General features: G+C 43.7%; 1 pseudogene; it reads right to left on the reverse strand.

Annotated features, from left to right (window-relative positions):
• LOC124974574 (microtubule-associated protein 10-like) overlaps positions 1-15,954 on the reverse strand; it is a 94,865-nt pseudogene extending 78,911 nt beyond the window's left edge.
• Between the last annotated feature and the right edge of the window lie 8,566 nt (positions 15,955-24,520).

Raw genomic sequence — 24,520 nt, forward strand, 5'->3', positions numbered from 1 at the left:
TAAAACAATTAGTCTTAAAAATTGGGGTTTATACAATTATGGTTAAACAACTGTTAAGAGTATTGTACTATGTTACAGAGTCTAAATTTTTCTTTAAAAACTGAATTTAGTAAGATTAAAGTGTCAAGGTAACTGTGAAATGGTCAATCCTTGTATATTAAATGTATTCATATTTTCCAGGTATACAAGTTTTTAAAGCAGGAAATTTGTCAAGCTGCTATTCTCCAGAATAAACTTGTCTGTACTGGTAATATTAAACTTAAAGAGTAAATTTTATTGGGGATTTATTTCTATCATTTAATGTTCTATTATGGGACATATTATCAGTAAGGTATATGTAAAATTGGTTACTTATTTCACTGAGATAAAAATTTAAATGTAAATGTATATCTAAGAGTTAGTGACAGCCTGATTTGTTTAAAGGTTCATATTGTAGAAGGTGAAAGCATTTTGCTACACAAAAGAAAAGTTAAAAGCTCTCTCAGCCTTTCTTTGATTGATTCCTGTTCTGGATATAATGTTAGACTGTGTTAACTAATATTCATAGGGACTCAGAAATCAATATATGTAAACTTCTTAAAATGACATTTAAGAAAGAGTATAATGCACAATAGCAAAAATGGGACAACAATGACTGAGATTGGGGTCCCTGACTTCATGACTGGAGCATGCCTGGTGCCTGGGAGTGTTCCTGTGTAGGAGCACAAGATGCCTAACTGCTGTGGCAGTAGCCTCCCTGGGGAGGCTCTGTACAGGAGTCCTATCAGCTCTTACATTGATATCAGGCACACAGCTCTTGGGCAGAAAGAAATTGTTTTGCTAGATAACCAGTGTTTCATCAGTTCCCTTCTCTAGTTCCTGCCCACCTTACAGTAACTTTGGACAGTGGACTTATTTGAGAGCTACACAGAGTTCCTAACATTGCACTTTGCAGTTGTGGGAAAAAGTTGCATAGATGGTCTAGTCTCTGTAACTCTCCTGAAAACAAAGAATAATGCTTACATAGTCTTTAACTTAATAATAAGACATGTATAAATGTTGCTAACATAACTCTTTAGATCTGCATTTCCATCAGAGAACAGAGTTCCATCTGATCTCAGTTTAATCTTCAAAATCTGTGTTTATAAACCTTTATTTTCTAATACTCCTTTGACCCTCACTGAACTTGAAAATTTGGGCAAAAATTAGTTTTAGGATTAGAACATTTTACTTATGACTTGTGAAGAGCCCTGCCTTATCTGAGATAAGGGTCTGCCTCACCCTGCTACATGTTAGAATGACTCCAAAGTAAGCCAGACTTTAACTCATTTAAAGTTGTGCTCAAAAATTTGATGTTTTGTTGTAAAGATTACTGTGACCTCAAACAGGGTATATAATGTAGAACTCAGCCAAAATTCAAGATAACTATTATACAAGCTAAATATGTTTTTACTCTTGCTAATTTCATTTTGTAAAACTGTTGCCTGTTACTATTTTGCAGAAGTAGCTGCTTCCAGAACACGCAACCTAGGTAACTTGTGATAATAAGCCATCACCTAACAGATAGTGGTAACAAATACCAGAACAGATAGTAGTAACTTCCAGTACTAATGCAGACTCCAGTTAGATAAAAGGGTAAATAACTGCAAAGTTATGGACATTGAATTTAAAGCCCAGTACTCTTACTTTATGACTGGTGAAACTGGCTTGCTGGATGATTAAGATCAAACTTAGAGATTGGAATTAAATACAGAAGGCAAGATAGGCCAGTATTTGGATCTTTTGTCCTCAGTCAGCCTGAACCCACGAACAAGAGAACTTCTCTAAGGAGCTTTGCAACTCTGTGTCACACAACCTCCTGATCAAGGAGATTGTTGAGACTAGAGGATGAAAATCGCTCAGTGCATCTGCTGCAGAGGAGGGTCATGGAAAAAAAGGAGACACCCCTAATGCTTCCAAAGGAAGTCACCTCATCAAGGAGACCCTGCCTAACCAATGGCACTGGTGGAGCTAAGAAGCTGCTCTTAAGTTCTCTACGAGTGGCCCCTGTGGGAACTCAGCTGACTCTTTAACAAGACAGGAACCAGGTCAATTTGACCAACTTGATGTTAGACACCCAGAAAAACAGTTAAAACCAAAATATAACCATTCTTGGGCATTTAAGAGAAATAACAGTTAAATGTAACTTAAGATGTACACTTGTGTTAGTCCACTAGAATAAAAACTGGAAGCTACAAAGGAAAGAAAGATTCTTCAGCAAATGTGCCTGATAACTATCAAGAGAAACTGCCAGAGTCAGAAGTTTTTAGTCAGTTTAAGGCCTACAGACCTTCCTAAGCTATACAGGTAGACTTAATCTATGTTTGCTCGTATGATTACCTAGCCCTAAGTAACAGAAGTATAGAGCTCTCTACTAAACACAGGTTATACCAATAAAGGAGTATTTTACAAAAATCAGATGACATTAAGTAGCTTAACTATATTTTTGGGGATATCTATGACATTAAAAGTTACATGTTGTGTTTACATTCCTGATAACCTGGACAATGTTAAAGTTCTCAAATAAAGGCCTTGTCCTTTCCAGCCTTTGCTAGGTCTAGTTATGGGAACAATTTCTCAGTTCTTCCACCTCCTGGTGAAAGATTGACTTCTGTCATTTTCATGATACTCAATGGCATGCTCCAGATGCTGCAACATTTACTTTGTACTAATTTCATTTCAGTACTCATGTCTTTTTGTTCTTCTATCATAGAAGCACCTACCCCCAGATGAGTTTACAGCCTGCTCTTCCCCAACCAGACTTCTACCTTGGACCCCTCAGTTGACCTGATTTTAAAAAGGGAACTCCAAACTGCTTGCCCCACGCTGCCCACTTCCAGCTCGAAGAAGTCAGATTGGTCATCGCCCATTTTCCCTACAGCAGTGAAGGAGTTCCTAGTATTAGAGGGGTAAATGAAGTCAGAATAAGGACAGGTAGTTAGTGTAGAAATAGGGAATCGGGTCAATTTGAGGAAATGAAGCCATGAAGCCATCTGCCTTTGGAAGTTGGAGACTGCCCCTGGAAGAATAAAATGTCAAGGATCTCCGGAGCTCATTAATTACCAAATTTACCTGACTTTAAAGACTGTAAGCAAGGAGGTCTATGTGCAGCTCTGGGAGAAAAATGTTGGTTTTATGCTAATCATTCTGGAGTAGTGAGGGAATCCATGGCAAAAGTCAGAGAAGGACTAACAAACAGAAAGAATGGAAAGCTAGTCAGAACTGGTTTGAATCCTGGTTCAATTTTTCCCCTTGGTTAACTACTCTGGTGTCCACTACAGTGGGACCCCTAATATTGTTGTTACTAGCTTTAACTATAGGACCTTGTATAATCAATAAGTTAATTGCTTTTGTTAAAGATAAAATAAATACAGTACAGCTAATGGTGCTAAAGGCCCAATATCAGCCCATTAAGCAGCAAGAATTAGAACAGTAGAGACCCAAGATTGGCTCTCTAAATGTTCTTGGAAAGGGGGGATGTTGAGAGCAGGGTGGTATTTGAGAGCAGGGTGGTATCTGTGCTGCTAACTGTCTCAAGGACAAACAGGACTGCTGGGCCCCTGTGCTTACCAAGGTTGTTAAGAGATATTTGTCCGAGGAATGTGCAGTTGCCTGGAGACCTTATCCGTCAAGGACGAGAGCAGGGCCTAGCCCCGACTCAGCTCCTGAATAGTTCACCCCTTCCCTCCTCCCTTCTTCCTCTAGGACCGTCCAGTTCTGGCCGGACCCAATGAAAATCAAATAGATTGACCGGACCCAACCAGGGGAGGTTTAGCTGTTCGAATGTTAGCTAATTAGAAGAACACTGTAAAACTGCTTGCTTTTCCTTATAAGAACCCTGCTGACGAGGGCTCGGGGCCTCTGCTAGCGTCGTTGATTAAGGACGCAGAGGACCGGGTTCAAACTCGCTAATAAATGACTCTTTGCTGCTTGCATTGATCGTGGTCTCTGGTGGTCCTTGTGGGGTCTCAAGCCTTTGGGCACAACAATTGATTACCTGTCTATAGATGATGGCCTAATATACTTTTGTTAAGGCACTAACAGGTAGCAGTTAAAGTACATATTATATCCCCTGTTTGAGATCACAGTAATTTTACAACAACAACAAAAAAACCCCAATTTTTTGAAGATATCTTTAAATGAACTGAAGTCTGGCTTATTTGGGAGTCACTCTAACATGTAGTAAGGTGGGAGGCAGAGCCTTATCTTAGGTAAGGTGGGGCTCTTCACAATTCTTAGGTAAAGTGGTCTACTTCTGAAATTGATCTTTGTCTTCTTTTTTAAATGTCATTTTACAAAGTTCATATATATTGTTTCCCAAATCTACATGAATGTTTGTTAACACAATATATTACATCTAAAACATGAATTAAAGAAAGCTGAGAGAGCTTTTAATTTTTCTTTTGTGTAGTAAAGTGGCAAAATGTTTTTATGTTTCACAACATTAACCTGTAAACAAATAAGTCTCTCATTAACTTTTAGAACTATATTTACATTTTTATCCCAATGTATAAGGAAAAATAAGGTTCAGGTTCAGTTACAGAACATTAAGTGATAAATCCCCAATAAAATTTGCTATTCTTATAAGTTTAAAATTACCATTACAATTTAGGTTGGAGAACACCAGCTTGATAAAATGTTCTTTTAAACCTTTCATTTTAAAGACTTGTATACCTGGAAGACATAACACATTTAATATATAAAGAAGAGTAATAGAATCATAATTACATTTATGTTTTTATATTAACCAAGTTTAGCTTTTAAAAAAATTTAGACTTTGTAATATAGTACAATACTCCAAAATAACAGTTGCTGTTTAACCAGTTGTATAAACCCCTGATTTTTAAGACTAGTTGTTCTAGAGAATAAAACTTAACAGACATAATGTTATAAGTAAATTAATATTTCAAGAATTATTTGTCATTTTAGCATATAGACTGAACTTTGGTTTATATCAGTGCATTAATATTTGACCTTAGGGAAAAACCTTGAATAGTTTTAACTGTTGTGTTACTTATATATACACATAAAGCTTTTAAAATTTACCTTAATTTACACTTTTTAAAATCACTTAATTAGACCCTCTTGCTGATTACTTAGATGTATTATAGCTTTATTTTATCACATACTTTTTTACCTAGAAACATTTTTTACTAAATATATTTTTATGTCTAGACTCTTTTAATTTAATCTGTTGATCCCCTTTTTTAAAAAAAATTATACTATGAAACAACCCTTGTAAATTTCTAAATTTAGATAAATTACTCCATTTTAACAAGATGAAATACTTTGTTATTTATAGAAATTTATTTAAAATGTAGTTGAAACTTTTGGATCCTTTATATAGAATTATACCTGTTGAGATTTTTAGTAACCTTGTTTTTAGTGATGACATAAAGTCATTTTAAACCTTTTTTATTTATTAATTTATAAAAACACCAATAATGTTTTAAGTATGTTACCCTATGGAATTTAAGGAGCTAAGAGTACTTGATGTTATATTTAACAGTATTTTAACTCTGTAAATCAATCAGATATCTCTAACAAACATCCATGATCAATCCCATGTAAGTCAAATCTAATTTGTTTTTTTTTTCTTTAAACCAGTTACCAGATATCAGAGAAATATATTGGGCAACATCAGTCATTTCTTCCCTGTTGAAGAAAAACCTAGAAACAATGGATATTAGACATTTTATAAAATTAACATTTTTATCATTTTTTGACCACCTAGAAACAAAACTGTGTTAGTAACTTGAAAGTCATACTTTTGTACACCCAATTCAAAACTCTTTTAAATCATGTGAACCAAAAGAATTTGGATCCATTTTTTAAATTTTAATTTATGAGGTCATATGTCAATTTTGGTACTAAACATATGTAAATGTGACAATACACTGGTGTACATATATATAAAATAAACAGATGGACAAAGGCCTTGTGGCTTATATTTTAAAATCCATTAGGTTTTCAACCCTGTACACAGGCCTCTGAATGAAACAGAGCATTAGAAAAACTTTATAGTTGGATAGAATAGGTCTGATCAAAAAATTAACCTAGGTGCACCAGATTAAAATGATGAACTTAAAAAATAGAATTTTAAAAGTATTTTTGACTACCATCCTGATGTGGTTCAGCTCATCAGAGATGAAAAGAATTCAAAGAATATAGACAAAGGTTATGCCCCATCCCTCTCTGAAGGAGTTTCCCAAAAAGACGGCAAGGGAACTGCTTCCATTGTTCTCCTTGGGAGAGCCCTCTCAGGTTGGGGTCTTGTTCTAAACTGTTTTTTTCTGATCTCTTGTATAGCAGCCATGAAAATGTTAGCCTGGAATTTTGGTGGACCAACTTCGATAGTTGGGAGTTTCTATTGGCAGCAGTTTACATTTCAATGTAAGTTTCAGTGAACCTGGTTAAAAACCTTTTTAACAAAACTGAATATAAGACATTTGATCAGGATGTCCAGGCAGCCCAAAGACAATTTGGTGGTCCCCTAAGGGGGCCATCTGACAGTGAAAGTTGGCCATTCTCTCGCATAGCATTTAGAGAGAGAATAGATGTCATACCAAGTCCTGTTGTCTGTGGCCCTTCTCTGGAATTCCTGGAAATTGGTCAATATGCATTGAAGGGAGTACATGTCGAACATGAGGGAGACCAACCCGTGTCCACACTCAAGAGCAGCAAAAAACCAGAAAAAGACAAACAAAGAACAGGTAAGACGCCAAAGATAATGACAAGTGGCCACTCCTGATTTCTGACCTGAGGACCTGGGCAATGACTTGCCACAGTCCCAGACTCAGGAAGCAATGCTGTGTCCAGCCTTCCTCAGAGTCTCCAGATACAGATCCACCAGAAACAGACTTACTGGTCCCCCAGGGGCACAGAAACAGGTGACTCTCAGAGAATTTAGTTCAGTCCTGGGGCAGGGCTCCACAGACCATGCAGCCTGGGACTGAGGAATGTCTCTCAGAGGCCTTCCCCTATTAGCAACATTGTGGCCTCTCCCCTCCGCAGGAGTTTCCAGGTCAGTGGTGAGCAGTGGTTACTCACCAGGTAGTGAGGATCTCTCTGGGCCCTCCAAATGTTGTGGGGCTCAATTTACAGACTGATCACCACTGAGAAGTCCCAATTTGAGGGACTTTATTAGCCAGCCAGCTGATTGTATCACACAATGCCCCAAAAATGGCTATTGGGAGAACAGCCCTGACCATAGGGTTATAGGGTTACCAAAACTCAGTACATCAATTATAAGTGTCTGTTGCTATAACTCAAAATTACAGGTTAACATCATGAAATCATCAGTAGAGAGGGAAATGGGTCAAAATTACCCTTACTTAGGTACAAATTAAAGAATGGTTACTAACATCCACACAATCACTGTTGACATCACTGTTAACAAGGTGCATTGTTTACAAAAACCAGGAATCAAAAAAGAATAGTTTTTTATCATATAAGAATTGTCATTAAAAAAAAAAGAGAATTGTCATTTTGTATTGCTAAGAAACTGTTGATGGGTACAGAGGGGGGTGTTCCCATGGGAGAAGCATTTCCTAAATAACATGGGAGTCTCAGAGCAAAATGGAGTCTGTTCAGTCATTGTCCATATAGCCTGGCCTATAACTTGTCCATGGAGTCAAATCTGTCAGCCCATTATAGGAGGATAAGGGCACTAAGGTGCTAACTTGGAGGTGGATGAGGTCCTTAACAGATGCTGAGCCTGTTGGCACCTCCAGCAACCTCCAGGTCAGTGAGAAACAAATTTCTCTTCCTTATGTTTCCCAGTTTGTGGCATTTTGTTACAGTAGCACAAATCAACTGAGAAAATATATTTTATGGGAAGTACTCTGGTAGGCTCCTTGTGGTGACTGGGGGAAGGAAACAAGTAAGACATGCTCCACATACACACTTGCAGAGGCGGCCGGGGCAGGTAAGGCTGATTGACTCATGTTAGGTTAGTGCTGCCAGCTCTTCTCCCATGGGAATGAACATAAAGAGACATAGAAAACTCTTCAGGAAAAAATTCTTGTACTCTTCCTACAAACTACAAAAGTCACTTTTGGTTGTGTAAATATAAGAATCATATTCATCAACCTTAAGAATCTGAAATCCTGGCACAGTGGCACATGCCTGTAAGCCCAGAGCCTTGGGAGGCTGAGGCAGGAGGATCACAAGTTTAAGGCCAGCTTCAGCAACCTAGACCCTAAGCAATTTAGTTAGAACCTGTCTCAAAATAAAAAAAAATATTAAAAAGGGTTGGAGATGTGACTCAGTGGTTAAGTATCCTTGGGTTCAATTCCTGGTACCAAAAAAAAAAAAAAAAAAAAGAATCTAAAATCCTTTCTGTGATTGGACAGAGACCTGGGGGGCAGGGGGACCATCCATCTCATGCAGAGAATATGTACTATCATAAATCTAGGTGTAGTATTAAAAATGAGCAGAAATTGTTAGTTAGATGGTGGTTAGAAACAAAAACATGAGTTTATAGGAATTTGGAGCTAGAATATACACATCATTTAGTTCAGTCAAAAATAGGAACAGGTTCTGGAGACCCTTGTGCAACACTGAGCAAATAGTCAACACGATGTTTTCTACACAGAAATCAGTCAAGAGGGCAGACTTCATAATGATGGTGCTTGCTTCAGGAAATCAGCATAAAATTGGGATTTTTTGGTATGTGTTGGGGGGGTACTGGGGATTGAACTCAGGGCACACATTCCCAGTCCTCTTTTGTATTTTATTTAGAGTCAGGGTCTCACTGAGTTGCTTGGTGCTTCCCTGTTGATGATACAGGTATTGACTCACTATCCTCCTGCCTCAGCATCCCAAACCACTGGGATTATAGGCATGTGACACCGCAGCCAGCTTAAAATTGGGATTTTATCTGTTTATACACTACTGTTGTCCACCCTGCTTGTGGAAGTTATGTAAGTATTGAAGGAACATGAGTTTTCTGGGTCAGTTCTCTGTGGATGTGAGATAGGCAATGAATATGGAAATAGCCTCCTTTCCTCATCTAAGTTTGCTGGACTCTTGTAAAGAGAAAACAAAGTTGTGAAAGGCCTTGTGAGCTGGGAAGTGCTCACCCAGGTAAGGGGGTATTAGTGCTGAAGTAATGACAAGAAAGATGACATCAAGTGACTCTTTTGGTACCCCTCATTTTCATTAAGGAGCAAGGCCATAATTTGAGTAAGAAGCTCTCACACTCACTCTTAGAGGTGACCAGGGAGGCAGGAGAGCAGCCCCAAGAAATCAGATATGCAGAAAAGCAGCTGGAATGGAAAGTTTCACCTGGAAACTTGAGGCCACCCTTCTGAGTGCTTGGCTGCAGGCAAGGCTACCACTGGGAACAGGGTGCATCAGCAAAAAGCAGCACATGTCCACACTCAGGACATTCTCAGATTAGAAAGATCTTTCACCTCAGGCTAATAAATGCTGTCCCAAAGTACCTGCAAACATTTTCACAGATTCTGAATATGCAAGCAACAATTTCCAGAACAATGCAACCATAGGCTCCTCTACATCTACAGCAACCCATTGTTTCATCATCCTAGGTCCAGAAATCAGTCTCAATTCACTCCAGTTGATACTGAAATCACAAGTTCTGAGAGGCAGTTGATGGGTGTGAGATTACAATTGAACAGCCTCCCTCAATAAAAGAAAATGCAAAACCCTCTGAGGTTTCAGCAGACAGCTGAAGGAGAAATCTCTGTGTGGAAAGGAAGGGCTTCTAAGAGTCCCTGCATTTTTTTTCTCAGTATAAGGGCATACAGACTCCGGGGACTTGTGGCTCCTCCTCTAGGACTTCAAATCAATTATGAGTCACGAACAAATCCATTCCCCATTGCTTTTATAGAACTAGATCCTTCAAAAAGAGCTGAATTAAAACCAAGGTGAAGACAAAAAGGAAATGAAACACACACACATTCTTTCAAGCAGTCATGACCGACTCCTGACTCAGGGGCCACTCCATTCCATGCTGTCTCTCCAACATCAATCTTTGGCTGTTGTCTTACTATTACTCAGGAGCTGGGAGCTTGTCTAATCTAGCCTGCCCAGTTCTGGGACAAACACAGTCTCTCCTCTAAAACCCAGAGTCCTGTTGCCAAGCATTCTTCTACTCAATATCTGATCCAAGCCAAGTTCCATCATCTCCAGCTCATTCTGTAAGCTTTGGACTGCTTTATTATGATGGACTGGGACAGCTCCTTCCCCATGGGCTTCGCTGGCATCCCAGAGGCACTTAAAGGAAGCGTTTTTGTGTACCTGCCACAGACAGACATGATACACAGAAACAATGAAGCCTATGGACGGGGCACTTACCTAGGTTTGCAGGGAAACATTTGGTGCTCCCTGTGCTGGTACAGTCTCCTTGTATTTTAGAAAATTTGGTCTTCACTCATGCCCTGGCTCAGAGCTCCCTTTTCTCCTGAGTGGAAGGCAGTTATTGTGTCCCCACGGTGCTGACACCCTGCACAAAGCCACACCCAACTTAACTTAGCACTTGGAGAAGCCTTCTGCTACTGCTGGCTTGGTGGATGTGCTCTCTGATCCATGGAGTATTCTTCAGGCACTGCCCTCCTGGTAATGCCGAAGGGTGGATTTCTAGCCCCATTTTTCATCAACTTAGTCCCATCTTCTTTGATCTTCCAGAAGTTCCTCCAACTGTCTTGTCCACCATTGGTATTTTCTGTGAACTTTAGGTTGTTATTTTTATACCTCTCTTTTCAGTGGGATTTTGGGAGGAAAGGACCATAACATTTCCTTAATACATATTTTAAAGCAAAATCTCTTATCTGAATTTTCTAACCTTTTCTAAATGGCTATATATTATTAGTGTAATAAACCTAGGAACTGTTTGGAAAATAAGAAAATGCATGAAGGGTCAGCACTCCAACCTCAAGATACCCATCCTGAAGTCAGTTTCTGCTTGGCATGACTGATTCCTGAAGAAAGTCAGGAAGAATACCTTAGTCTTGACCAAGTCTTTTTTTTTTTTTTTTTGTACTTAGGTTAAAAATGAGAAAAGAAAAATCTTGCAAATCTTGGTTCATGTACTGTCATTCTATACAACTCTCTATGTATTTTATCCAAGTTAGAACAAAAAAGGATCTGAAACTCACCTATTGGACTGGATGATTGGGGATAAAGCGTTTAGACATCTCACCAAGCCACCAATAAGTCTGGCTGATGATTAGCCATGGCTATAACTACAGATGAAGGAAGACTCAAAATAATTAAAAGCCCAATTCCTACCTTTGGGAATTTACTCTGGTGCTGGGAACCTTAGTGAGCAAAGCAAAGGGATTCCTCAACTATCACTGTGTAGCAGAACCTATTATTCAAATGAAGGTAAAATCGTCCATCTCCCGTGAATTTCATGCTGGTGTCCATCAATCCTTTATGCATGCTGGTCCCCCACATAGAACACCATCTTCTCTTCTTACCAGCTCTCTAAATCTTACCTACTATTATGATTATTCAGGAGATAATGCCATATAATTAATTACTTATAAATAAAGGAAAATTAGGACCTTCACATATTCAAAGTCAAAAAATTAGAGCTCAGAAGAAAATATATGCAAACATCTGAACACAGAATAAAGTCAAAGTATAAAATCAATGGAAAAAGTTATAAATTATCACTAGATTTGAAAAAAAGTTTTCACACATCAAAAATAACCACTGAACCTCAACTGACAAGCAATAAACTGAACTCCTAATCAAGAAACCACACAGGAAGACAACGTTTTTTTTAAAACTCCCCTCTCCAGATGCTTCAGAGAACACCTAAAGATTGCTCACATGCAGCAGCAAAAAACAAAAATATTAGTCAAACATGTCTTGATAAGGGTTTTCACAGGTTTCTTTTCAGGGTTTCTGTTTGTTATTACTACTTAATTCTATAACTTTTCATAAGGTATTTTAAATGCTAGCAATTTTGTTCAACAAATGTTTTCACTGCATGCCAAGAACTGTGCTGGGTGCTAAAAATAGGGTCCTTCTCATCACAACACTTCAGACTAGTGGAAGACAAACATTAATCAAGCAATCATGCAGATTGTAGTTAAATACAGATATAGAACACTATTAAAAGGGACTCCATCTATTTTGGATCCCAGGATGTGTACCTTTCTGATATTGTGTGTGTGTGTGTGTATATAAATACACATACATTGTACACACATGCACACATGCTGTAAGCTCTTTTAAGAGCAGGAACTATATCTTAAATTTTTTTTATCTTTCTGCATCTCACAAAATGTCTTATATATTTGTTAAGTAACTTATTCTCATTAAAATTTGCAGCTATCCTTATTAACCAAAATTTTTTTCAATGAACTCAGCTTTAGAATGTTCCATATTTTAAAAGTTTAGATAACACTTTTATTTTTAAATAACTTATAAAGAAATCTTACTAAGTTTTGAGGTGATCTCATGATCAATATTATCAGATTTAAGTTAGAATACTAGTTAAGCATAAAGAAATGACATTTACTTTTCTTATAAAAACTATTCACATAATTTATGCACTAAAATAATGTAATTAAAATTATTTGCTCCACTAGACCTACTGTTATGTGAAATTTCTGCCCTTCGATTGCTATCATGAGTTTGCAAACTCTTGCTGGTTTCCTCAGTGGTGTAGAAGTCTTCTGAATAGCAAGGACTGGTGAAATCATCTGAATACTTCAGTTCTGAGATGCTTTCATGGCAACTATTTTCACTCATTTCAGCAGGAACATCATAATCTGTGGTTCTGACCTGCCAATCATCTATTTCTTTATTTACAATTCTGTCAGCAACAGCATCCTGTTGGAAAATACATGGACTTTGGACTCTGGTTTCCAGTTTATCTTCTGAAGTATTTGTAGGAGTCAATCTTCTTGGAATAATGGAATCTGCAGGACTCATAATTCTTCCCAACGAACCATTGCTGCTTCTGTTTTCACCACAATCTTTTTTCTTTTGTGTATTTTCTTTAGTTGTGCTGGGCTCATCAAAGACTTCACTAATTTGCCTTGAGGTATCACTATTTTCAGCAGAAGATGCATCTGAATCTAAATGCTTATCTCTAGGCAGCTGATGTGGCTTCTGACTTTGTTCTGCAAAGTTTAATACTTTAACTTTAGAGGATGGAATTCTTAATTTTGTACTTGTACCCAACGTTTGTGCTTGCATTTTTCTGTACTATTCTCTCTTTTCATGTACTACTAACATGTCAGGATTTGTCTGCCTTAAAGGGAGTCTGAGTGTATTTGTTAGGCCATAACGTAGACGACCCCTAGTCACCCTTTTTTGACAGCCGCCACTGTTCTCAAAATATTTACCTTTCTTAAAGTTTTCAACTTGGTTCTTTCTACACTGAAGACTCACTGCTTTTAATGGTCCCCCACTGAAAACTTATCCTTCTTGGATTCAGACTGACACGTGGATTTGACACAAGATTCTGGTACCTTCTTATCCTCGGTTCTATACAACCAGGCTAAGTGGGGATGCACATGAGTAGGACTTGCCATGGGTTGGTTGTATAACAAGAACAGCTCAATTAACAAAGCATTCAGCAAAGGAAGCTGCTTTATTGTATTGACTGTATTTGGTCCAGTTTGAGGGCGACATGTAGATTCATTAAGGGCTCCTACATCCTGACTCCCTGGTGGACTCAAAAGCGCCGCAGGAGTCTCCGTGTTGCAGAATCTGTACCTTCCGGAGGGCTCAGATGTGTTGGGGAGGGTTTACAAATACTTTTTCAGGCAAGGCATCAACCAGCTCCTCAGGTCCGTCCCTTTGGGGCTCAATGGTGATTTTGACGCCTGCAGGAAGCGTTCTTTCTTGGGTCAAGTGAGTGTAGTACAGAGGAGGAGGGCAAAAGGTGCTGGTTTCCAGGTGCAGCTCGGCATCTTCCTCGCTGGAGGTGCTGATGGTGCTGACACTGCTGTCCGCAGGCTCCTCAGGGCCAGGTTTGCTGTTCTCCGCGGAGCCCGCACGGACAGGGCTGGGGGCTCCTTCCCGCGCCGCGGCGGGGTCGAGGGCGGCGGGGGCCGCGGTCCCGGGCTGGGTCAGCGAGGTCCGGGGTGCGGAGGGCGGTGGAGGTCCAGAAGGCGGGGTCACGGGGCGCGACTGCCCAGCTCTGTCAGGCGGCAGAACAGCGCCAGGTCCCCAATGCGCCGGCCCTCCCGGTCCAGCAGGGCGAAGGTGCCCCGGCCGCCGGTCCGCGGACCGCGGGCTGCGGGGCCTCGCAAGCTCCCAGCAGGCGCGGCGGGCAGCCGCGGGCGGCGCAGGCGGAACACGCAGGCCTTGCCGCGCCCGAAGCCCAGGGAGCCGCTGGGCAGCGCGGTTGGCCTGGCGGGTGCGCGCACCAGAAGTGGCGGGAAGTCCAGCAGCCAGAAGGCCAAGGCGGGGCCAGTCGAGGGCGCGGCTTCCAGGCGCACCTAGTCCATCAGCAGCTCCAGCGAGATGAGTCACTCAACTGCCATCGCGGTTGCCAGGCAGCGCCACCGCCGGAAGTGGCGGGCGCGCGCTCTCGCGAGAGGCGAGGAGGTGACCGGAAGTCTGGGGAGACTGGGTCTGCCACCTGTCAGGCCCCGGGGCGGAAGGCCGAGGGCGGGGTGTCCGGGGCGCTCGTGGACGCCGAGGCCTGGGGCAGAGCAGTCTTATCACGGCAGGTCCCATGTCACCCGGGGTCGGACTGGACGCTGAAGTGAGCAGGGCCCTCCGTGACCCCGCAGGACCGACAGCGCGCGGCCACGTGCGGACAGCCGCTGTCTGGGAGCCCCTTCCGGCCCGGGCCCCACCGCCCGCGCTGCCCGCGCCGCTGCAGCTGTCATCCCAGGTCGGTGTGGGACAACCACCTGGGTCAGATCTAGTGCCCACCCTGAAGTCCGACCAGCGGCCTGCGAGGTGTGTTCAGGGGATTCAGTCTGGAGTGTGGGTTCTGAACTCCAGGATCCTAGGAGGTCTGTTCGGCCAGCATCCCTCACCCTCCAGGGGTGCAAACCCACCGCCATGAGGCAGTCAGAACTGGAAGGGCTTGCTGCCAGGAGCTGAGGAAAGAAGAGCCTGTGTGGAGATACTTAGGAGGAAATGGAGTTCAATCTCCTTATTTAGAAATAGACAGTCCTCAACTTGGAATTTGTCGTGTTTAGTTTTGATCTTACAATAGTGAGAAAGTTTTCCCATACAACCATTGTTTTATAAAGAATTGAATCAGTTACATAAGACATTAGTTGCTTGATTATAAACTGGGCTTTGCCTTAGGGAATTTTGCTCTACTGCAGTCTGCTGTTCTGAGCACATCTGCTCCAGGCTTGGTAAACTACAGTGCCCAGGTTAGGGGTGACGTTTTCAGCCTACAGTGAGTACCTCAGGAGGTAACTTCATGGTGAGTTGAGAACTGCCTGTTCTCTTGACACTAGTGCTTCCATTCCCCGTGTAAAAGTATATAACAAAAAGGTGAGGATGTAATAAATAGCTAAATTAAGACAATTCCAAGAGGAAATTTTTTAAAAGATGGAAACAATCTGCAGTTTTAATATCAAAAACATGAAACAGCAAAGTCGAAGCCCTCAACCATAGTTTAAAACCCGTGTCAGATGCTGGCTTGCTGTGACAAGCTGGGAACCTCACCTCTGAAAATCCCTGGAGGGTGAGGGATGCTGGCCGAACAGACCTCCTAGGATCCTGGAGTTCAGAACCCACACTCCAGACTGAATCCCCTGAACACACCTCGCAGGCCGCTGGTCGGACTTCAGGGTGGGCACTAGATCTGACCCAGGTGGTTGTCCCACACCGACCTGGGATGACAGCTGCAGCGGCGCGGGCAGCGCGGGCGGTGGGGCCCGGGCCGGAAGGGGCTCCCAGACAGCGGCTGTCCGCACGTGGCCGCGCGCTGTCGGTCCTGCGGCTACAGCAGGCTACAGCAGCTCCCCTGTGCTCCATGGATTCCCAGAGGCTTGCATTTCAAGGCTCCAGACCACATCTTATTCCTGGAGTGACGATTTCTGTCAGGAGAAGCAGATACCTCTGTTCTTCATTCAGGACCCCAGATAAGCCTGCCCAGAAAGACATCCCTTACCCCAAGTCTTGATTGGAGGCTTCTGGAATCTAAGCCACATGTCCCCTTTTCTACCTGGGTTGCACCCTCGCACACCTAAACACCGTGAAAACCAGAACCATAGTTACATCATCTCATATTTTGTTGTTGGTAAAGATGAGATGACTTTGTCCTCAGTTAACATGTCTGGTGTTTAAATGTAGATCTTTTAATTCCCAGTCTTTTTCTCCTTTCTGTTTCTCAGTTTCTGGCAAGGAGGAAGTAATAGTTTTTCCATGTGCTGTCATTAAACTAATTTAACATCCCATAACTCTGCCAGAGTTACCATCAGAACATGATTGCTACTTTCAATATGCATAAGAAATAGCTTTTGAATTCTAACAGAACCAAGGCTCAGCATTATAGTTTAAATGAGCCTATAGAAATTGTTACTGGAAGTTCATTCACTAAAGAGGGGCAAGAAAAGGCTGCCAAGTGGGCAGGAAGGCAGGAGCTGAGGTGGGGGTGTAGAGTAAACAAGGGCTCCACTACTGACTGGAGGGAAAGAGTGGCCTACACCCTACTGATAAAACTGCCAGAAAGGAAGGGGAGAGTGAAATTGTGCAGCACCTCAAGGGATAGGAAAGCATGGGTTCATTGATAAGCCAAATGGTATGCATGATTGAAAGGTGGAGTCATGAAAACAAAGACTCATTGGTAAGAAGCACAGCATGGTGGAATCAGCACAAGCTTCAAGTTGAACAGTCCTGGGTTAAAATACCAGCTTACTCACTCTTCATAACTGTAATTCCAGCCCAAGTTCATAAACTCTGGGACATCCTCTCAGATTGTCTCATACTTCCTCAGGGCACGCTGAAAGATTGTTGGGCCCCCTTCCAGAGATGTCTGTTCACTCAAAGATCACTGTTACCAAGGGAGCCCTGTTCTGTTGTTTGAGCATGACCACCCACTTCCTGGCATATTGTCAGCGTCTAGATTACTGTTTAACAACTCTCTAGCAAGCAGAATGGTATTGCAATCCTGCCAGCTAATATCAGAAAGGTATATACGTTCACATAGTCATAGATCCTTTCACACCTTAAGGGCAAGTGGAAGAAATGAAGTGATTGTTAGCTATGAAACACCACTATCAACATGAGCCATGTCCAGAGATGCCAGTGGAGCAGCAGCAGCAATGACGACCTGCCCCAGGGTCCCTAAAGGTTGCAGAAAGCCCCTGGGAGGTTTACCAGAGGTTGCCCTATGGGGCTAAGCGTGCCTGCCATGTTGCCTCAGCCTTTGCTCTACTCCAGGGAAGAATGGCTGGTGCCTTAGACTGTCAAGACTGAAATTAATAGTTCTTCCTCTTAATAGAGTTAGGTCTAAGTTGGATTTATTTTAAACTACTACTAATATTATCTATCCTGCAAAAGATAGCTATCTTTTTTTTTTCATAACTTCCAATGTGGGAAATAAACCAAAAGCCCTGATAAGGTTATCAAGCAGACTGGGCCTTCAGGAGAGTCTGACCACAACTTTTCATGGCACCCCATGGTGGTCTCTGGTGCAATCATAATGAAGCAAACAAATCGACTTGAAGAGGTTAAATACAAATTCACATGGCAATGAATGGTAACCTGCAATAGAATTCAGTTCTGTTTCTTGAAAACACAGGTTGTGTCCATCCCACTAGAGGAATATCCTTTGGCTTACTTGCCTATGCCTGAGGAAAATGTTAATGTATAAGAAACTGACAATATCCAATTCAAAAATGTATTTTGTGGCACAAAGGAACAATAACACAAGGAAGCAAAGAGGCCGACACGGGAGGTGGTATGTTCTGTATGAAGAGTGACCCTGCTTAAATAGCTGGTCAAGGGCATGGCAAGGGCTCGAAGAGAGGAGGGCTGCTCCACATTTAGCCTTAACAAGAGACACAAACCACAAATGTGATGTGTGCACCCTCTTCAAACTCTTAAGCCACCTGAACAAAGACCTGCTTGTGACAGTGGTTCAGTTTGACTAGAGACTGGTATTAGATGATATGAAGGTATTGTTAAAGGTTGAGCATGTCAGTATCCTGAAGGTTCTTTAAGAAAACATGCTTGCACCTAAGAGATGCAAACTGAAGTAGGGGGAAGGAAGTGGCTGCGCCAGGAGCTGGCTTTATAATGTCTCAGGATAGAAGAGAAAACAGGGAAGGCAGACGTGGCCAGGACTTGATGATTTCTGAATCTGTGTGAGGGGATGGGGGCCTGTGTTCTTCTCTTCTATACTTTGTGTTTGTGTGTCTGGATCTTTTCATAAAAGGTTATTTCATTTTCTTTCAGAGGTGTCAGATCAGCCATAAAAGACTGAACATCCAGCATGTTGCAGTGCAGACTGTGCACCAGCCCATATCTCTGAGCAGCTAAGTGGTACATAATGATGCCACCAGGGGAAATGCTATTTCCCTGCTGCAGCTGTGAGCTGCTGTCTACCCAGAGTCCAGTTTTAACAGCTGTTCCAGGTTACCACTTACAATAAAGAACATCTGTAAGTGGACCATCTGTACATGACATCCCTCCTATTAACAGGTCTTATAGGTCAAGCACATATGGTGGTCCTTCTGCCATGGCCTCGGTCCTCCATGCCAGGCACTGGAAGAAGAGAACCGTTCTGCACACATTTTACAGCAAGGAGAGACCCTTTTCCTCACTTTCACACACACATCGTGCCTTTTGATTTACTTCCTAAACTCTCTACCAACTACATTAGGGTGAAGAACACAAGTTACATTTAAAATAACAACAGTATGAAATAAGTTCCTCCCCAGCAATCCAGAACCTGAAGACCAGATCCCAGGCACCTCCCTGGCTTCCTTTCTACCACCTATTGTTCCGTGATCATGCACTGCAGTTCCCTTCTGGAACTGCAACCCTCCCAGTGTGCCTGCCCTGTTTCTCCATAGAGCTCAGACCTCCTCTATTTAATGTCTGCTCAAATGCTGTTTTTTTTTTTTTTTTTTTGTTTTTTTTAATTATTTCCTGGTAGTGATCTTTCTTTCCCTGTTGTGCTTAATCTCTTTTTCTGTCTTGTATGACTCTTGCACACGAGTTACTGCCCCTAGGTCTAAGTTCCTTGATCGTGTCATTTTATTCTTGCATGTCTCCAGCAAGGAGCACAGTGCCTTCTTTCTGTATGTGGTGATTGTATGTAATGAACTAAAAAATGAAAAATAGAATCTCTTATGGTACTTGCATGTTTAAAGCCCAAGAGTTTGGAAAATATCCTGGGCTAAAACTTAAATATTTTAAAGGAAACAGTGGTGCCTATGGTGTTCTTTGTGTGCAATTGTGCTTCATAGAAACCCAGGCAAACCTGCTGGAGTGAGTGCACCTTCTTGGAGAAGCCTGCTGCACTCAGTTGGCCTTACATTCCACAGTTATGGTGGACTGAATGCGAGACCTAGGTGGGAGATTCAAGTAAACAGGATTAAGGGTTCTTCTCCCTGTGCCAATTTCTAGATTTCTGACGTGTAGGACTTCCCTGCGGATTTTCTCTTTGTTCAGGCACCAGATGAGACGTTCTCTGAAGACTGTTCAGTGTGGTAGGAGACAAGGGACCCCTGCTGCGGCCCCAGCTGAGGCTGTACTGACGCCAGGCATTCAGAAACTCTGCTTCTTTTAAGTGATTATTCTCAGTAGATGCAGCCTCTGAAGGGAGTTGGGATCCAGCCCAGCTAAAAATAAGACTCCAGAGCCACTTCTTCAGTTTGCTTTCTGAAATGTAGGTCTTTTGCTCTGCTGCCCTTCTGCATAACCTGGCCTACTGGGACAGCACTGTAGTCATAGATAGAGACCCAGCACACAGACTGCTCCTCTCCCTTCCCAGGTGTAAGCTCAGGGGCAGGGCTAGTGGCCAAATAAAATCAGACAGAAAGTGGCCAAATCAAGCTTTATTGGAATTTGGCTCTCAGGCAAAATTCCCAGCCCCCTGGGGTACAGGTGAGGGTAGGGAGCTGGAGAAATCACACATGGCTCCAGCTGCCCAGAGTCTTTATAGGCTGGAGTGGGCGGGGGTCCTGCTGAGTGATAGATGAACATAAGGGTCAGTGGAGTTTTTCTGCCTGTTTGATTGGTCACTGTTTTGGCACACTGCCCTCTGCCTCAGTTGCTCCACTCTCCCTCATATAGTCACTCAAATTCTGACCTAACACCAGGCCCCATGAGAAGGGACACGGTCCCACCTCCCACTCTTTAGAAGGGTTCCTAACAAAGTACCAGACAGTACTAAGAATAGAAAGGGTGTGAAGAATCCGGACACCCGGGGGGCTGCAGAAGGGTGCAGCAGACATGGACAGGAGGTGATGACATGGTGCTGTCATGCCCTGCACTGTGCCCTCAGGTTCACAAGGGGAGCATGAACCTCAACGTGGCTGTGCCTGGATGTGGCCCTAAGGAGGTACTTATCATACCACAGGAGGACCACAGGAGCCCCACTGTGCTCCGCCCGTTTGCCTCTGCATTTTCTGTATCTCCTTAATTGCTTTCATAAGTCATTTGTTCTACCAACTGTTTACAATTCTTTTTAGTTAACTCATAACTAATTTGGGAGTGTTCGTGTAAATGACAATTATTCCTCTGAAATAGCAATTACACCTTAGCAAGGTATTTAAAATGCTTCTTCCACAAAGAGACACAAGTATTATATTTCTTTTTCTAGAAGGATTGGAAGAAATGTCCCCAGCCTCACCCTGAAATTTCACTGTTCCTGAGTGTTTTTCTTTGTTCTTTTGATTTCCTGATTTTCCCTGCAGAAAACTGGATGGCCTATTTTTGGATGTTTTGTTTCCAGTAGCATATTTGTCCTTAGGAAAACATTGACTGTGTCTTTGATTCTGATTTAGACTTCTAATGATATTTGATTCCAGATGATATCTGACTGACTGCTAAAACCTCATTAACTACAAATCACTAAATTAATAAATTTGTACTAAGCAGGAAGATTTAGAAGTAATTTGGAATTTTTGTCTTTCTTAATTCAACTAATGAATACAATGCTGGGTGCTTGATTGAATAAAAGAAACAACATGTGGCCTGTTCTATGTGGCTGCTTCTCTGAAACCTGTAAGTACCTTATAGAAATTTGAAGGCAGGCAGCATGGTTCTGACTGGAGGCCAGGCTGCCTCCCCTGGACAGCAGTGGCCACCTATGAAGTCAATGACCTGGATTTTTGACCAAGCTTCTTTCCAACTGTCCCAGCTCGATGGCATGTCCAAGTTGGTCAGCTTTCAGACTTGATGTGTGTCCACCAGGACAGGGTTCTGGTCACAGCTGGCATGATGTAAAATGAGGAAGCTTATCTGATATAATTTGGAGTCCTGGGTCTGCACAAAACCTGTACTCAAGTCATCCCTTTACCCACTCAGGTCATGGGAGGAAGGTGACTTCCCGTCAGTGTCTGGCTGTGTCCTTCTCCCTTCCAGGCAGTGGCACTCTGGAGTCAATGCCATGGAGGCTGGTATAGCCGTGCCAGGGAAGAAGGTCTGCTTCAGCACAGGGCTACCTCTCCCCTTCACTGTGCGCTCATTTGGAACCCATCCACATGCTGCGCATGGGAACGGCAAGGGAGTCTGCTTGGACTTGGTTCAAGCTTGCTGCAGAGACAGGCACGGCCCTGGCAGATGCTGACGCCAGTCTGCCAGAGCCACAGCAGCTGCCCAGCATCACAGAGGCTTCCAAACAGGGATGGACGGTGGGCTCGCTGTGCACCCCGTGCCCACAGGCTGTGCCCAGGAAACCCCGAGGAGTTGCACTACCAACTCTCTCTGCTCTGTCCCAGGAGGCCCTCTTTGGCAGAAGCAGTGGCCAAGTGGGGTAGCTCAGGGGGACCTGGCAGGATTTCTCCAAGTTCCTGCTCACCTGTGCTGTCCTGGCAGCTCTGGGAGCCACAGGGGGTGTAGTGGGAATGCAGGAGGGAGTTCATCCTGGCCCCAGAGCCTGCTGCCTCCACAGTAGCATGACCACAGCATCATGAGGGAGGTCCCACCAGCAGAGAGGGTGCCAGCCAGGGTCAACAGGCTCAGGATTGTTTCATGGGCAGCCAGGCCTCCAGGCCCTCCAGGCTCTGGGCAAGGTCCCCTGACCCGTCTTGGCCATGTTGTCCTCACAAGCCACTAATGAGTGACCCCAAGGGAGGAGACCATCTCTCTATGCAGGCACAAAGCCCATCAGGAGAGTGACCCATGGGGTTGAGCAGATGAACAGGACCCCAGGTCATGGAAGCCAGGATTGGAGGCTTCTCCAGACAGAGGATCACAGGAAGAGAAGGGTCTGGTGGCAGGGGAAGGCAGAGCTGGTGACAGGACTGACCGACTGACCTCCTGCCCACTTCAGGCCTCCAGGGATGCGGGTGCCCACCTGGCCTTTGCAGAACTGCATCTGACCTCCCATTTTCCTAGCACTGCTCCTGGTAGAGTGCCTTCTTAGTCTCCCTAGTCTGCAGCAGCTCCTCTGCCAGAGCTTGGGCTAGTGTCAGGTTGTGGGCCTCTGGGTCTCTTTGTCAGATGAAGGCCCTTTTGGACCCTTGGCTTCTTTGTCTCAGGCACTGGCCCTGGTATACTTGAGCCTAGCCCCATCTGCTTCCCCTGGGCAGCTTGGCACAACTGGCACAATGCCTCCATGTGTCCCTGGTCTGCCTCCTCCAGAGCCTACCAGGTAACCAAGGGCAGACAGACATTGCTCACTTGGTCACCAGCTAGCAGAGCAGGTCCAATTTTCTCTGCAATTTTCCTGATGGTGCATTATGGTGCTCCTGTGTGCCAGGGCTGGAGAAGTACAGGCAGCATGGAGGCAGGCAGTGCTTGCAGATCTTTATCACCCCACCCTCACTCAGCCTCAGAGACCCAGGGTACTGATTGAGGTGCTGGTGGACAGGGCTTGAGGTCAGGAAACAGACAGAAACCCCTGCTGGGTGGTGGCAACCCTCCCCTCATTGGTTCCACATCTCATGGGCATCTTAAGCTCCAACCTGCTAAGGCAGGGTTTTCAGACTGGCACTGAAGATCCCACCCTGTCCTTGAGGCTCTCTTGGTGCAGAGATGGACCCAGAGAGACCCCATCCAAACTCCCATTGGGATTAAGCTCATCAAGTTTCCTCAGCTGCACTCCTGCAAGAGAGGAACGCAGCATTTCTAGGACGTGCTCCAGGCAGGTGTGGTGGCACTGCCTGAAGCCCCAGTGTTTTAGCCAGCTTTGTCACCACTGTGACCCGAAGACCTACAGGAACAATTTTAAGGAGGAAAAGTTTATTTGGATCTTACAGTGTCAGAGGTCCTAGTCCATGACCACGGATTCCATCATCTGTGCCCAAGGTGAGGCAGAGGGTCATGGTGGAAGGACCTGGCAGAGGAGAGCAGCTGAGGACCGGGCCATCAGCCATCAGGAAGCAGAGACTGAGCTCAGCTCAGAAAGTAAGTCCCCTAAGCCACACCCCATGACCCAGTTCCTTCAGCCACGCCCACCTGCCCACAGTCACACCATTAGTCCCTAGCAAGGGACCCATGCACTGATTAGGTCACTTCACCTCTAAGTCTTTTTGTGTTGTCTCCCACACAAACTTTGGGGGACACCTCACCTCTGAACCTTAACACCCACTCACTCTAGAAGCTGAGGCAGGAGGATCAGGCAAGCCTAAGAGTTCAAGGCCAGCATGGGCAACACAGCAAGACCCTGGTTGAGAAAGTGCTGTAGCCAAGTGGAAAAAGGACATCATGACCTGCCCTACATGCTGGAGCCTCCCTGTGCTCAGCATACTGCAAGTTCAGAGAACCAACACAGGACCAAGGGCATCTGCTCCCCTGGGTTTGCCAGCATCCTCCTAGGTTAACTGGTTATGAAAGACCTCCACACACTTGCCCACCCAGACCCATTGCACATTTAATCCTCTGAGTCACCCATTACCCATTTCCCCCTCTTGCCAGGCAACAGGGAGACTAGAGAATGCACTCTGCAACCTCCCTTACAGGCAGCAATGGCAGGCAACATAATTCTGCCCAGCAAGATGTTCAGATGTGTCCTCTGGGCTCTTGAAAGATTTGATTTCCTGACATTAGTGCCAATACCCCCCTTGTTTCTTCTATCATGCTGTTGGGCATGTGGGTGTGAACCCTGGGGCAGCAGCAGCCATTTGTCAATGAGGAAGGAGAGCTCTGGAAAGTCAAAGACCTTAGCTTTGGGCCACTGCTCCAGCATGAGCAAGTTGGATTTCTCCTTAAGTTACATTAAATAAACCCCTGTGTTGTTGAAAACATTGTTTTATGAGACCCTGTTATTGACAACTGAAAGTGATTCCTAACTAGTACCTACAGAACACACCTCTGAGACTGTCTAATGGGAGCCTCTCCATCTGAGACTGACCTGAGATGTGAGCATGACTCTCCTTTTCCTAAATGAAAAAGTCATGATCAGAAGGGCTGTCACCATTTCCTA

This window comes from Sciurus carolinensis, unplaced genomic scaffold (genome assembly GCF_902686445.1).
Source record: "Sciurus carolinensis unplaced genomic scaffold, mSciCar1.2, whole genome shotgun sequence".
Lineage (NCBI taxonomy): Eukaryota > Metazoa > Chordata > Mammalia > Rodentia > Sciuridae > Sciurus > Sciurus carolinensis.